Source organism: Mustela putorius, unplaced genomic scaffold (genome assembly GCF_011764305.1).
Source record: "Mustela putorius furo isolate JIRA1106 unplaced genomic scaffold, ASM1176430v1.1 tig00537227_pilon_pilon_pilon, whole genome shotgun sequence".
NCBI classification, from domain to species: Eukaryota; Metazoa; Chordata; class Mammalia; order Carnivora; family Mustelidae; genus Mustela; species Mustela putorius.
Window position 1 is genome coordinate 14,435,995 of NW_025422368.1, and position 15,759 is coordinate 14,451,753.

The 15,759-nt window shown below is 39.4% G+C and overlaps 1 long non-coding RNA gene across 3 annotated transcripts in view; it reads left to right on the forward strand.

The window, feature by feature from the left end:
* Positions 1-15,759, forward strand: part of LOC123389980 — an 82,919-nt gene that overhangs the window by 25,825 nt on the left and 41,335 nt on the right. For all 3 annotated transcript variants that reach the window (XR_006604659.1, XR_006604661.1, XR_006604660.1), the window contains exon 2: positions 6,158-6,297. This is a non-coding gene — a long non-coding RNA (uncharacterized LOC123389980). The remainder of the gene's footprint in view (positions 1-6,157; positions 6,298-15,759) is intronic.

Below are 15,759 nucleotides of genomic sequence, written 5' to 3' on the forward strand. Positions count from 1 at the left end.
TCCCTTCAGCCCTATTCAGTCTTTTCCTCTCTCTTTATTTATGCACAGTTCAGACAGTTCTACCTGAGGCAACTTTTCAATAAGCAAATTCACCCTCATTAGCAAATTCCTCTTTCTTGTATTTCCTTTTTCAGAGGTATTTCTCAATTATCACATCTCACTCCCTCTCTAGATCTTAGCCTTTCTCTTTTCCTTCTCTTTTTTAATTATGGACTAGCAAAATAATCCAATTACTATCAAGTAGCTAGTTAACCTAGGGCAAATTGCCAGAGCCTTCCAGGACCTCAGTTTTTCCTCCTGGCAGCGAAGGTTGAGTGAGCTGTATTTGCAAGGCAGAATTGAAGGTCTGGTCTGCTGGAGTGAGATTAAGAGGTGAATTCTGACTTGAACCTGCCTGAGTTGAAATCTCTGCCTCTCGACTACTAGTTTGATGGCTGGGAGTGTGTTATTTAACTGATCATACCTTGGTTTCCTATTTGTGAGGCAGGCATGTTAATAAGAATAGCTGCCTCTTAATCAGGGAACAGACAGAATGATGAAGCTGGTTTCAAAGAGAGAAGGAGAGACCAGTATATACAGTAAGTGGAAAAAAGAATGGTGAAAAAATGTTGCTAAGTTCGATTTTATAATACTGATTGCTATGATCTGAATGTTTGTGTCCCTCCAAAATTCATATGTTGGAATCCGAACCTTTGGGAGGTGCTTAAGTCATGAGGAGGATCCCTCGTGTATAGCATTAGTGTTTGGGGGGGGAGGGTTGTTTGTCTGGTTTTTTTTATTAATTTGAGAGAGACAAGCAAGGGCAGGAGCAGGGAGGACCAAAGGGAGGGAGAGAGAGAGAGCGAAGCAGACTCCCCGCTGAGCAGCAAGCCTGACGTGGGACCTGATCTGAGGGCCCTGAGATCATGACCTGAGTCAAAGGCATTTATGGAACCTACTGAGCCACTCCAGCACCCCTAAGAGTAGTGTTTGATGAAAGAGGCTCCAGAAAAATCCTTAATCTCTTCTGCCATGTAACCTGGAGGGGAGCCCTCACCCACCTATGCTTTCACCCTGATCTCAGACTTTCAGCTATTAAACTGTGAGAAATAAATTGTCATTTATAAACTACCAAGTCTATGATATTCTGTTATAGTAGCCCAAACAGACCAAGACACTGATTAATTTCCTTCAGGGAAAAAAACCATAACCTTTGGGGTTATCTTTCTTACTAGAAAAACATTGTTTGCTTCTCTACCAGAGAAAAATAATTCGCAATTTAATAATCTTTATCAAAGTAACATCTACCTTTGCATAGCCTGGACCCAATTAACACTAAGTTATTGACTGAGTCCAACAAAAATTGCAATCTCTAAATGACTTTAGGCAGGCTGATTGATTAGACAGTGCTTTGGTATGACAGTGAAAGCACCCTCAGTGACATTTTTGCATTATCTTTATGTGTTGGCTAAGTTTCTTAATGGTTTCATTTTACAAGGAAACAGTTCCAACACTATAAATTGTAAGCCAGTTGTAAGCCATCTATAAACTGAGTGTTTTCTATACAAAAGAAGTAGGCAAGTATGGCCCATGACTTTGGGTTTCATATTTGATGGGGAAACTTACTTAATTTGGGAAGACAGTCTATACATGCAGAAATGACTCAAGGATACTTACAAAGATGTTTTAAAAGTTTAACTCAGGGCACCTGGGTGGCTCAGTTGGTTGAGCGTCTGACTCTTGGTTTCTGCTCAGGTCATGACCTCAGGGTTCTGGGATCTAATCCCTGCCTCAATGCCTCAATGCACTCAGTGCAGAGCCTGCTTCAGACCCTTTCTTTCCCTTGCTCTACCCCTGCTCCTCCCCACTCACTTACTCTCTCTCTCTCTCTCTAATAAATAAAATCTTTAAAAAAAATTTTGAGGCCCCTGGGTTTCTCAGTTGGTTAAGCATCTGCCTTTAGTTCATGTCATGATCTCAAAGTCCTGGGATCAATCCTCACGTCAGGCTCTCTGCTCAGTGGGGAGCCTGCTTCTCCTTCTCCCTCTGCCCTTCCCCCCTTTTGTGCTTGCTCTCTCTCTCAAATAAATAAAATATTTTTCAAGAAAAAGCTCAATGCAACAAATGAATAAGGACTTGGAATCAGTTATACCTTAATACAGGTACACAGAAAACTATAAACCTAATCTTTACACTTAAAACAGTGTATCAGCTGTTTAAAGAAATTACATAGCTTCAACATCTACACCATGTACTGCACGCTTAAAAATGTGTAGTTTAGGGCGCCTGGGTGGCTCAGTTGGTTAAGTGACTGCCTTCAGCTAAGGTCATGATCCCGGAGTTCCAAGATCGAGTTTTGCATCGGGCTCCCAGCTCCGCAGAGAGTCTGATTCTCCCTCTGACCTTCTCCCCTCTCATGCTCTCTCTCACTCTCTCTCTCAAATAAATAAATAAAATCTTTTTTAAAAAAGTGTAGTTTATTAACTTCAAAATTTATTCCAAAAATTCTATTAGTTTAAATTCAGTCCTTATGCAAGCCCATAATTTTGAAGCCCCTATTCTCCTCTGACTCCTCTGTATATACCTAGAATGGAAACACCAGAGAAGCTTGGCTTTTTTTTTTTTATGAAAAATCAGATTTGTCTGCAAAAACACTGTGTGGAAAGAATACATATTCCACAGTAATACCTTTTGTTCGTTGGTTTTTGTTTTCTTCCACTGAAAGCAATGCCTTTGCAATCACACATTCAATATTGTAATAACATGCAGGTAAAATAAGTAATTCTGGTTTTGGAGAAATTTGCTTTAAAATTCCTTTTCGAAATACCCATGTCTTTTCTTTTGAAATTCCATGCTTAAAATATAGAACAGAATGTCTGAAAGTTTGCAAGAGACTACCATATCTATTGTACTTTACTGCATTGTAGAAAATGTAACCTTGAGATAAAACAGTTCTTATTAAAAAAATAAAAACTCACAAATCAATAAGAAAATGCAAAGACACCAATCGATAAGAAGGCTAAAAGTATGAAAAGAAAACCAAAAGGAGGAACAGCACTCTGCAGACTTATGGGAATATGTTCTAAGCACTCAAAGAAAGTGAATTAAAGCAAAATACCAATATTCACCTTAACTACTGTATTAGTTTCCTAAGACTGCCTTCACAAATTACCACAAACTGGGTGGCTTAAAATGAGCAAAATGTATTCTCTCTCAGTTCTGGAGGCTAGAAATAAGAAATGAAGGTGTTGTCACAGACACGCATTCTCTGAAGGCCCTAGGGAAGAATGTTTCCTTGCCTCTCCCAAACTTTGGGTGGTAGCCAGCAATCCTTGCTTTTTCTTTACTTACAGTTACATCTCTCCAACCCCAGCCTCCATCTCCACCTGGCATTCTTGCCACTGCTTGTGCATCTCTGTGTACAGACTCCCTCTTCTGTAAAGGCACCGGTCATAGTACTTGGGCTCATCCTAATCCAGCATAACCTCATCGTATTTTGATTACATTTACAAAGACCCTATGTCCAAAGAAGGTCACATTCTGAGGCTCCCCGTAGACATGAAGGCGAGGGGCCAGGGTGGAGGGGGAACACTATTCAATCGAGCATAATGAGCTGAGATTTCTACTCAATGGTACGTCCAGTATTTGGAGTCAACCAAGACTTTCTGTCTGTTAACCACATCTGATCATCAGCAAGATAGTGGTTTCTCTCTGTTTAAAACATCCTCTGAGGGGCACCTGGGTGACTCAGTGAGTTAAGCAGCTGCCTTTGACTCAGGTCATGATGTCAGGATCCTGGGATAGAGCCCCGCATTGGGTTCCCTACTCAGCAGAGAACCTGGTTCTCTTTCTCTCTCTCTCTCTGCTTACCACTCCCCCTGCTTGTGCACTCTCTTTCTGCCAAATAAATAAAATAAAATAAAATAAAATTTAATTTAAAAAAATCCTCTGAATCTGACTTCTCACCATCATCTCTCTCCATCTGGACTAGTGCAGTCACCACCTACTTGGTTTCCCACTCTGCCCTTACCCATCCCCACCCCCCCACCCCCCCCACACTCTCTCTTCACACTGTGCCAGGGTGAGTCTTCAAAACTCCAATCACAGAATGTCACCTCTTTGTTCGAAATATGCCAGGAACTTCCCACCACGTTTAGAATGGAGTAAGGACTCTGTCAGGTTTTAAGAGGCCTTATGTGCTCCAGGCCCTGGGCCCCTCTCTGGTCTCATCTTTTTTTTTTTAATATTTCATTCATTTATTTGACAGACAGAGATCACAAGTAAGCAGAGAGGCAGGCAGAGAGAAAGAGAGGGAGGCAGGCTCCCTGCTGAGCAGAGAACCCGATGTGGGGCTGAATCCCAGGACCCTGGGATCATGACCTGAACCGAAGGCAGAGGCTTTAACCCACTGAGCCACCCAGGCACCCCTCTGGTCTCATTTTTAACACTCTTCTCCTTGTTCATAACCTCAGATCACTCAGACCTTCATATAGGGCATCTATGTTCCCACCTGCAAACATTTGCACTTGTAACTCTCTCTGTCTGCAATGGTCTTCCTCAAGATCTTACCATGGCTGGCTAATTCACTATATTCGGTTCTCTATTCAAAAGTCACTTTCTCCACCAGTCCTTCCTAGATCACTTTTTAGAACCTTTCTCTGCTTTATTGTTCTTCCTAACATTTATCACTACCTGATATTACCAAGTCATGCATATATAACTATATATAATTATACATAACATATGTACATAACATACATACATGTATATGTATATATGTACATAAAAATGTACATGTAATGTGTGTATTAAATATATTAGACCTACATAATATACATTATATCTAATTAATTATATATGTGTATGTGTTTGATATTGTTTTCCTTACTCAATTGAGCTCTCTGCTCACTCAGGATACAAGCTTAACTTTTTCCCATCTACTTTAGAAATTTTAAATCCATGTAGGTAGGGCTGAGCAAATATACCATGAAATAGACTTTCGGGTGGTCATCCTGTTATATTAGACTTTTGAGGGAAGAGATGCTACAGAAATAAGATAGAAACCAGTGAGAAATCAGTGAGTTACACATACCGAGTACTGGAACATACATAGAATCACAACCTAAATGGGGAATGAAGTACAACGTGTTTAAACTAGACAAGCATGCTTTCATCTCTAAAATTGGTGCTTTGGGTAAACTGTATTAAAGAGTGTCTTTCAGATTTGAAGGTAAGGGAAAGTTCCTAGTCTTTTCCCTCTGTGTTAAAGGCAGCTGAATCTATGGCATATGCCCAGCTTGAATTGTTCACCCAGTTGTAGGAAAAGTCGTAACTGGGTCAGAGAACAGTGATTCTCTCTCACTGTGGTAGGGAGACCTACTGGGTATAAATACCCCTCAGCCAAAAGAAGCGCAGTAAAGCCACTTGTGCCTGGATGAAGAAGGTAGATGAGCATGGTATATCTTCAAGTCCTAATCTTAGGGCAAAAAGAACCTGCCCAATAAATGTGCACCAACGAATGCCAAGTTCTACGTAATCAGAATTACCATCTCCTAATTTAGGCAGGGATGTGGTTGAAATGCATCTCCTCAAGACACCTCCAAGGCCTAGCCCCCAGTTCCCTTGAATGTGATCTTATTTAGCAAAAAGGTCCTTGCAGATGTAATGCGTTTAAGATGTGTTGAATTAGGCTGGGCCTTAACACAATGACTAGGATCCTTATAAGATGAGGGAAACCAATTGCAGAGATGATCACCAAAGGGCAGAATGTCGTGTAAGATGGAGGCAGAGATAGGAGCTGTGCAGACACAAGCCAAGAAGGAAGGTCAAGGTGTGCTGGTGGCCACCAGAAGCTGGAAGGAAGCAAAGAAGGATTCTTCCCTGAAGCCTTCAGAGGAGAGCATGGTCCTACCATCACCTTGATTCAGAATCCTGGTGTCCAGAACTGTGGGAGAACAACTTTCTGTTGTTTTAAGCCATTCAGTTTAGATACTTTGTTACAGCATCCCTAAAAAACAAATACAGGCAGGAAAAAGAAATAAGTTGGAGACAAAGTCTGGAAGTGTTTTTTTCCCTTCCAACTCTCCTTCAGATGGAAGAAATAGGCTTTTCCCTGTTGGAATAAGAGAGGATAAATATTGGAAATTGAGAACTTTTCTGTTTCTCTCATGCATTTCAGCTTCTACTATTTGATAAAAATCTACAAAAGACTTTGTGCTGTGTTTCCCTCGACCGATGAACTGGAGATTCAGCAATGAGAGCCAGTGATCTCTGAAACTGGTCAGAAGGAGGTATTAATTACTCAACTCTGCAGACATGGTATGTCCTAGGCCAAAAATGTATTTTCTTTTCTATTTCCTACTTCAAAATATGCTCAACCACTACTCTTCACGTAGTCACCAGAGACTGGTTATAAACTGGAATAGTATCTTCAGCTTTGGTTTTGAAAATAAAGCTCCTACTCCCATTATTAATTTCTCAGAAGGAAATTAAAGTCCTTCATTTTGCAAACTTAAGTTAAAAAAATTAAAGTTCAATGTTTTTTCCTTTCGAATTCCATTTTGTCCTCAGTCTCAACATGGGGTCTCTCTGGTGCTCTTGGCCTGGGTGAACTTTCTTTGCAATATTTAGCTCCTTCAATCCTCAAGAGTTGACTTAATCCAACAATAAATCTTTCATGTGTCCCACTGTGAGAGGACAATTCTCAACAGGTTTTAGATCTGGGTATTTTCCTTCAGAGTAGTCATTCTACTTTGTTACCTGAGATCTAGGCTCCTATCTTATTATTAGTAGTATTAATAGTAATAATAATAATATAATAATAGTTCATAGGTACTATGTTGAGTGAGATAGATAGATAAATAGATATCTCAATTAACTGTCTCAAAAATCCTAGGAGATCACATTCTTGTTATTCTTGTTTTCTAGATCAGGAAACTAAAGTGCAGAGACTTAAAAAATAACAGCTGAGGTTCAAACCCTAGCAATGTGGCTAGCGAGGCCACGGTCCACTCCATTACATAATATTGCCTTTACAAACCTTGTTTGATTTTTGTGGGGACCCAGTCATACTTCCCCATCTAGGCACAAGTAAATTTGGCCTCTTTCTCTAAGTACCATCCTTTAAAACAACTGCACATGAATATATCTCATTATTTTTTTTCCTTTTGCCTGGCCTGATATCTAAACTCTCAACATTTCTCCTAAGAAATGCTTGTGCTTCTTTAAGTTCTATTAACAAAGTTTGCTTCACTTCTGCTTCATGTTACTGTTTTAAAATGACTACTAGTCTTTCATACCTGGCTTGTCTAATATTGTAATATTTTTTCCACAAGATAGTCATATATTTATGTATATATATGTATATATATACATCACACCATTATTTAAATTAACTAAAGCAGTAATAACTGAATTAAAACATTGCAACTGCTTCATTTTTTAAAATATAGGTATTTCAACTAGTTAATCTTTATATTTCACACTCTTCTTTTTTAAAAAGGTGTTTATTTCTTTGTTTTAAAGAAAGAGAGAGCATGGTGGAGAAGGGCAGAAGGAGAGGGAAAGACATAAATCTCAAGCATAAATCCTGTTGAGCACAGAGCCCCCTCATTGGGCAGCTCATGACCCTGAGATCATGACCTGAGCCCAAATCAAGAGTAGAATGCTTTACAAACTGAGCCCACCAGCTGTGCCTATTTCATAGTCTTCTTAAAATGACTTTTTAAAAATGTCCCAGGTGACACCTGGATGGCTCAGTCAGTTTAAGCATTTGACTTGGGTTCAGGTCATGATTCTGGGGTCCTGGGATTGAGCCCCTCATTGGGATTCCTGTTTAGTGGGGAGCTTGCTTCTCTCTCCCCTGCTACCCCTGCTTGTGTTCTCTATCTCTCTCTCTGTGTCAAAGAAAGAAATAAAATATTAAATAAATAAATAAATATAAGATGTGCATAAAACCTCTTTAAAGGAATCATCTATATTTTTGGGGGATAAGAGAGTATATTTGCCCCATAAGTCTATTAAAAATACAACAAATAACAACTTATGTAGGTACGTACCATATCTAAGATCAAAGAAATTCTTTAAAACACTCTCCTATAAAATGTCCCTTTGGGGGGCACCTGGGTGGCTCAGAGGGTTAAAGCCTCTGCCTTAGGCTCAGGTCATGAGCCCCGCATCAGGCTCTCTGCTCAGCGGGGAGCCTGCTTCCTCCTCTCTCTCTCTGCCTGCCTCTCTGCCTACTTGTGACCTCTGTCTGTCAAATAAATAAATAAAATCTTAAAAAAAAAAAAAGGTCCCTTTAGAAAGAACAAGCGATGTGCTTTATTTCAAAACGAAATCTGGTCATTGCCCAAGTCCTTTAGAAAATCACCAAATTTTGGCAATTGTCCATATTCAGATATTCCTTTATGTATCCAACTACATATGCTAGACAGTTTTCTTAGTTTAGAACAGGTGTTTAAGAGGAGCCTAACTGTGAAGTCAAATTTCTACCAAAACCTCTACTGTTATTTGTAAGAACATATATAAATCCAAAGCATGAAAACAATTATATTTCATAGTAGGTATATTGTGCAAGTGGCAAGCAATTCTATTCATTTCACAATAAGTCAAAAATCTTATGATGGTTGTCTTCTGAAATACTTTTTAGTTAACAGTTCAATAATCCCATAAAAGGATAGCATAAACTAACAAAACATTTGTGGGAAGATGCTCAGAAAAGATCATACAATCTAGTTTTATCTAGAACCTATAATAAAGTTGTGCTGTCCTTTTTAATATTTTTTAAGATTTTCCTTATTCATTTGTGAGAGAGAGAGCTCACAGGTGGGGGGAAGGGAAGAGGAGCACCCCGAAAGGTCAATCCCAGGACCCCAAGATTATGACCTGAGCTGAAGGCAGGCACTTAACAGAGTGAGCCACCCAAGCACCCCTGTACCTTCCTGTTTAAATAAAAATTATATTTCTCTCTCATTAACAGTTGATTTGGGTTTTTCCATATCCAATTTTTGCCCAGAAAAAAATGAGGAAGCAATTATATTATGATATAAAAATAAAATAACTAGTATCATAAATTTTTAGAATTTGCTGTCTGGATTCTAGAATTTGATTTTTTTTCTCTTCTTCAATTCCTGATTTAATAAACCTCAATTTGTATAGAACTATTTATTGCAACATAACAAATCAGCCCAAAATATAGTCACTGAACACAATAAATGTTTATTATCTTCACAGTGTCTGTGGCTCAGAAACTGTAGGAACAGACTAGCTGAGTTTGGGCTTGAGGTCTCTAATGAGGTTGTAGTCAGAGCTGACAGGGGAACTGACATCTGAAGGCTTGCTGGGCTGGAGGTTCAAATTCCAAGGTGGCTCACTCACATGGCTGCCAACTGCCGGCTTCTGGCAAGAGGCTTTAAGTTCCTTCCCATGTGACTCCATCCACAGCCTTCTTGAGTGTCCTCATGACAGAACCAGTGGCTGGCTTCCCCAGAGTAAATAACTGAAGAAGAAGAAAAGTCATATCCACAATGTCTTTTTTGACCTGGACTCAGAAGTCTTAACTGTCCCTTCCACCACATACTAGTTATAAGAAAACAGTCGCTAAGTCTGATGCACTCCAGGGGAGGGAAATGTGGCTGCACCTTTTAAAAGGAAAAATGTCAAAAATGTGAGGACATGTTTTTAATCCACTACGGTGTTATTTACTTTATCTCTTTTGTTTGTTTTGTTTTGTTTTGTTAATTTTTATTTTTTATAAACATATATTTTTTATCCCCAGGGGTACAGGTTTTGTGAATTGCCAGGTTTACACACTTCACAGCACTCACCTTAGCACATACCCTTCTCAATGTCTGTAACGCCCTCCCCTCCCAACCCCCACCCCAGCAACCCTCAGTCTGTTTTGTGAGATTACAAGTCTCTTATGGTTTGTCTCCTTCCCAATCCCATCTTGTTTCATTTATTCTTCTCTTACCTCCTTAAGCGCCCATGTTGCATCTCTACTTCCTCATATCAGGGAGATCATATGATAGTTGTCTTTCTCCGCTTGACTTATTTATTATAAAGAACATTTAACATAAGCTTAATATTCTAGTAATAATTTACCTATTCTCAATATTCTCAAATATTTCCCCAAGTTTACTTAACAACCCTATACATCCTTAAAAAATCTCTCTCAAAGTTTTATCCCTATCCTTTCTACTGGTTTTAGATTTTGTTTGTTCTTCTTTTTCTAGCTCCTTTAAGAGTAAATGTAGGTTGTTTATTTGAGATTTCTCTTGCTTCTTGAAGTAGGCCCATATTGCTATAAACTTCCTTCTTAGAACCACTCTGGCTACATCCAAAGGATTTTGAGACATTTTCATTTGTCTCCATGTAGCTTTTCATTTCCTCTTTGACTTCTTGGTTGACCATTTCATTGTTTAGTAGCATGGTATTGAACCTTCACCTATTTGTGTTCTTTCCAGATTTTTTTCTTTTCGTTGATTTCATAACGTTTCATAGCATTGTGTCTGAAAAAAACCATTGTGTGACTTCAATCTTTTTTAGTTTGTTGAGACTTATTTTTTAGCCTAACATGTTACCTAATCTGGGGAATGTCCCATGTCCATCTGAAAAGAATGTATATTCTGCTGTTTCGGGGAGGAATGTTGTGAATGTATCTGTTTGATCCATCTCATCTAATGTGTCATTCAAAGCCATTTTTTCCTTTTGATTTTCTGTCTGGATGCTCTACCCTTTGATGTAAGTGGAGTATTATATCCCCTATTGTTACTATCAATTTCTTGATATACTATCAATTTCTTCCTTTATGTTTATTAATAGTTATTTTACATATTTAGATACTCCCATATTGGGCACATCAATTTATACAATTGTTTTATTGGCTTATTTGATCATTCCCTTTATCACTATGTAATGTCTTCTTTGTCCTTTGTTACACTCTTTGTTTTAAAGTCTATATTGTCTAATTAAAAATTTGAAACAATAAAGTCAATATTGTCTGATATAAGTATTGCTACCCTGTTTTCTTTTCACTTCCATTTGCATGATTAATATTGTTCCATCCCTTCACTTTGAACCTGCATGTGTCTTTATGTCTAAAGCAAGACTCTCATGGCAGCATATGGAGGTGCCTTGTTGTTTTGTCCATTCAGTCACCCCATGTCTCTTCATTAGAGTAATTCATCCATTTATGGTCAAAGTAATTATTGATAGGTTGTACTTATTGCCATTTTGTGATTGTTTCATGGTTGTTTTGGTAGTTCTTCTCTGTCATTTCTTTTCTTGGTCTCTTCCCTTGTGCTTTGATGACCTTTTTTTTAGTGGTATGACTAGATTCCTTTCTCTTTATTGTTTGCATATCTATTACAGCTTTTTAAATTTGTGGCTACCATTAGGCTTATATATAACATCCTATGCATATAGGAGTCTATATTAAGTCACCTAATTGTCATCTAACTTTGAATCCTTTCTAAAAGCACTAAATTTTTACTCCCCCATGTTTAATGTATATGATGTCATATTCTACATTCTTTTATTTGGGATTCCCTTGACTGCTTTTTTTCCCCCCAAAGATTTTATTTATTTATTTATTTATTTATTTGACAGAGAGAGAGAGAGCTCACAAGCAGGGGGAGTGGCAGACAGAGAGAGAAGGAGAAGCAGGCTCCCCACAGAGCAGAGGGAGCCCGATGTGGGACTCAAACCCAGAACCCTGGGATCATGACCCAAGCTAAAGGCATTTGCCTAACCAACTGAACCACCCAGGCACTCATCTTGACTGCTTTTTATACATATAATTGATTTCAGCTGCTTTTGTGCCTTAACCTCCATACTGGTTTTATCAGTGATTAATCTACTAATCTCATTATGTTTCCGTAAAATTTTGTCCTTTCCTAATGGTCTTCCTCTTACTTATGGCCTTTTCTTCCCACTCAAAGAATCCCCTTTAGTGTTCCTTTTAAGTATCGTTTAGTGATGATGAACTTCTTTAACTTTTGTTTACCTGGGAAACTCTCCCTCCCTCCTTCTATTCTGAAGGAGAATAACCTTTGCTGGATTGATTTTTCTTCATTAAAGACCTTTTTCTTTCAGCACTTTAAATGTATCATGTCATTCCTTTATGGCCTTCAAAGATTGTGCTGAAAAATCAGCTGACAGCCTTCTGGGGTTTCCTTCATATACACCTCTTTTATCTTGCCGCTTTAAAAATTCTGTCTTTAAGACTGGGTGGCTCAGTGGCTTAAGCCTCTGCCTTCAGCTCAGGTCCTGCTCTCAGGATCCTTGGATCAAGCCCCACACTGGGCTCCCTGCTTAGCAGGGAGTCTGCTTCTCTCTCTGCCCCCCCCCCATTCATGCTTGCTCACTTACTCTCTCTCTCAAATAAATAAATAAAATCTTTTATAAATAAATACATAAATACATAAATAGAAATTCTATCTTTACCACTACTTTTTACTTTTTTTTTTAAAGATTTTATTTATTTATTTGACAGAGAGAGCTCACAAGTAGGCAGAGAGTCAGGCAGAGAGAGAGGGGGAATGGCTCCCTGCTGAGCAGACAGCCTGATGCAGGGCTCCATCCCAGGATCCTGAGATCATGACCTGAGCCGAAGGCAGAGGCTTTAATCCACTGAGCCACCCAGGCACCTCACTTTTTACCGTTTAAATGATCATGTGTCTTGGTGTGAACCTCCTTGGGTTGATTTTGCTGGAGGTACGCTGTGTATTCTGCATCTGGATTTCTGTTTCCTTCCCCAGATCTGGGAAGCTTTCAGCTATTATTTCTTGAAATAATATTTCTGCCCCTTCTCTCTTTCGTCTCATTCTGGAATCCCTATAAAGTGCATGTTATTATACTTAATGATGTTTACTGAGTTCCTTTAAATTATTTTCATTGTTTAATGTTCTTTTTTTCTTTTTGCTGCTCAGCTTAGTTTCTTTATATTACTCTGTATTCCAGCTTACTGATCTGTTTTTCTGTCTCCTCTAATCTGTTATGATTCACTTGATGTATTTGTACTTTCAGAGATTGAGTTCTTCATCTCTGATCGATTTATTTTTATATTTTCTTCATCTTGGTTGAAGATCTCATTGAGGTCTTTCAATCTTTTCTCTAGTCCTTTGAGTATCTTTTTATTTTTTTAAAGATTTTATTTATTTATTTGACAGAGAGAGATCACAAGTAGGCAGAGAGGCAGGCAGAGAGAGAGAGAGGAGGAAGCAGGCTTCCTGCTGAGCAGAGAGCCCGATGTGAGACTCAATCCCAGGACCCTGAGATCCTGACCTGAGCCGAAGGCAGTGGCTCAACCCACTGAGCCACCCAGGCGCCCGTCCTTTTGAGTATCTTTATGATGATTACTTTGGATTCTTTATCAGGCATATTGTTCATCCCCAATTCATTTAGATCTTCTGCTGTGTTTTTTTCTGCTCTTTCATTTCAGCCATATTCTTCTGTGTCTTCATTTTCTCTAGCTCTCTTTCTTTTTTTTTATGTATTAGGAAAGTAAGTTATATCTCCTAATCTTGAAAGTAGTGGCCTCATGAAGAAGAGGTTCTATAGTGCCCTATAGTGCCATGTCACCTGTTCACTAGAAACTGTTGCTTCAGGGGTATCTGCTAGGTGTGCTGTGTTCACTTTACTCTTTTGATTGTGCCATATTTGTATAGTCCAGTCATCTACAATGTCCCCTTTTGCCTTGTGGCCAGGGTTTGCTCCCCCTGCTGTTAAGGGACTAGTTGGGATGTCTTGGGCTTGAGTTGGATTAGACCAGATGTTTGTCTTAACTGTGGTAGCTCCATACTGCAAGGCACTCTGCCTGTGTTGTCACCTGAGGGGCTTTTTTAACTGGGCAGGACCTACGGTCAGGCTAAATGTCTGCCCCCAGTCAATCTGTTTGAGTTGTAATAACCCCAAACTACCAGGTTCCTTCTTTGTGCTGCCCCTTGTGATGTTTTTGTTGGTGAGTGAGGTCAACAGTGAGGTCAGATGTATGCTTCCAGCCTACTGCTAGGGCTGCAATGGGAACCTGTATGTGTGGTTATCTTCTCCTGTTCCCAAGAATCACTTTGGAGTGGTACTGGGTACTGTGGAACTGCTTTTGGATGGACTCCTGCCAAGCTGGGCTGGTTGAAGGGGGTTTCTTCAGGACAACAGGGGGTGGGGGGCAAGGCACATGGTGTTAGCAAAGAATGCACTTGTCTGCTTGCAGGATAGAACTGGAGCCACCTTGGAGGGACTTTTCCTAGTGTGGTAAATTCGATGGGACAATCCATAGAAGAGCACAGGGGCTGGACACACAGTGTTAGCAAGCTCAGTTGCAAGTGTTCTTACTGGTTTCTATAGGTGTTCCTGTATCCATGCTGGAAGCGGGGGCAGGCACAGGAGAAATATGGTGTCCACCAGCTCTTTTTTTTAGAAGAAGTCTCCTAAAGATTCCTGACCTTTCAGCACACATTATGAACTTAATAAATAAATCTCCTTCTTATATACCCTTTTCAAAATGGTATTTCTATGATGTAACTCAGGCTGCTTGTTGTTCTATCTCTTCAAGGGCAGGGGTTGTTTCCTATTGTCCTTCGGCTGTCCCAGAGTTGAACTTACTGATCTTTTAAAATTTCTGGTGTTACATCCTACTAATTGCAAAAACTTGCAAAGTTAAGTACCTCTGGTTTCCAAATCCAAATGTTATGGAGACTTATATTCCCAGTGCTTGTTCCCTGTGTCCCCTGGCATGGGGTCCATTCCTCTCTCTACTCTACAAGTGTGATGCCCCTCCCTTTTGTGGTTAGTCTCGCAGGTTAGTTTGGGTTTTGACTGCATCCCTGCCCTTCCTACCATTCTCAATATGGCCTCTTCTCTATGATCAACTGTGGAGAGTCTGTCTTGTGAAGTTTCCACATCATTTTCTGGGGAAGTTATTCTGATGTGGGTGTTACCTACATGTGCCCACGGGGTAAAGTAAGCTTACGATCTTCCTACTCTGCCATCTTCCTTAGAAGTTGACTTTCTCATGAAAATCCTAATTTCTCTGTCTCTCATGACCAGCATTTTTCAGTTTTTTAAAGGAAGGCTTGACTATCCCCTGGATGAACACAAAGTAAAGTAAAACCACTTGAATTACTGGTTAGAAATATGAATTAATCAATAACTCGAAGGAAGCCTCAGTTTCTCTTAAATTTCCAATGACAGCACAGAAAAACAGATGAAATTCACAATATTACTCTCAAATTATGTAGACTACCATGCACTGGAATTGTAAGCAAAGTTTGCTAATGATAAGGCTAGTACCAAAGGATTGGTAGAAAATGATTTAAGTTTTGCCTCACAGATAGGCATTATTTTATTTAAGACTGAGAAAGAGAATTTGGGGAAGAAAAGGAGTCTAGAAACTGCTTTGTACCTGCACCTCAGTGTGTAGATCAGTGGCCAAACTCTATTTCAGTGTTGCTCTATAACCCCACAGAGAAGAAGCAACCCATCACCTTCCCTATTTGTTTCTTATAAGTAAACAAAGGCAGAAACTCCCAGCATATAGGGGCAGCAGGGGGTAGCTCTTTGATTTAAAGACATGAGGGAAATATTCTAGTGATAATGATCCTTCAAATATCCCCATTAGTTAAAAGTATGCTCATAGCAGCAATGGTCATAGTCACCAAACTGTGGAAAGAACCAAGATGCCCTTCAACGGATGAATGGATAAGGAAGATGTGGTCCATATACACTATGGAGTATTATGCCTCCATCAGAAAGGATGAATACCCAACTTTTGTAGCAACA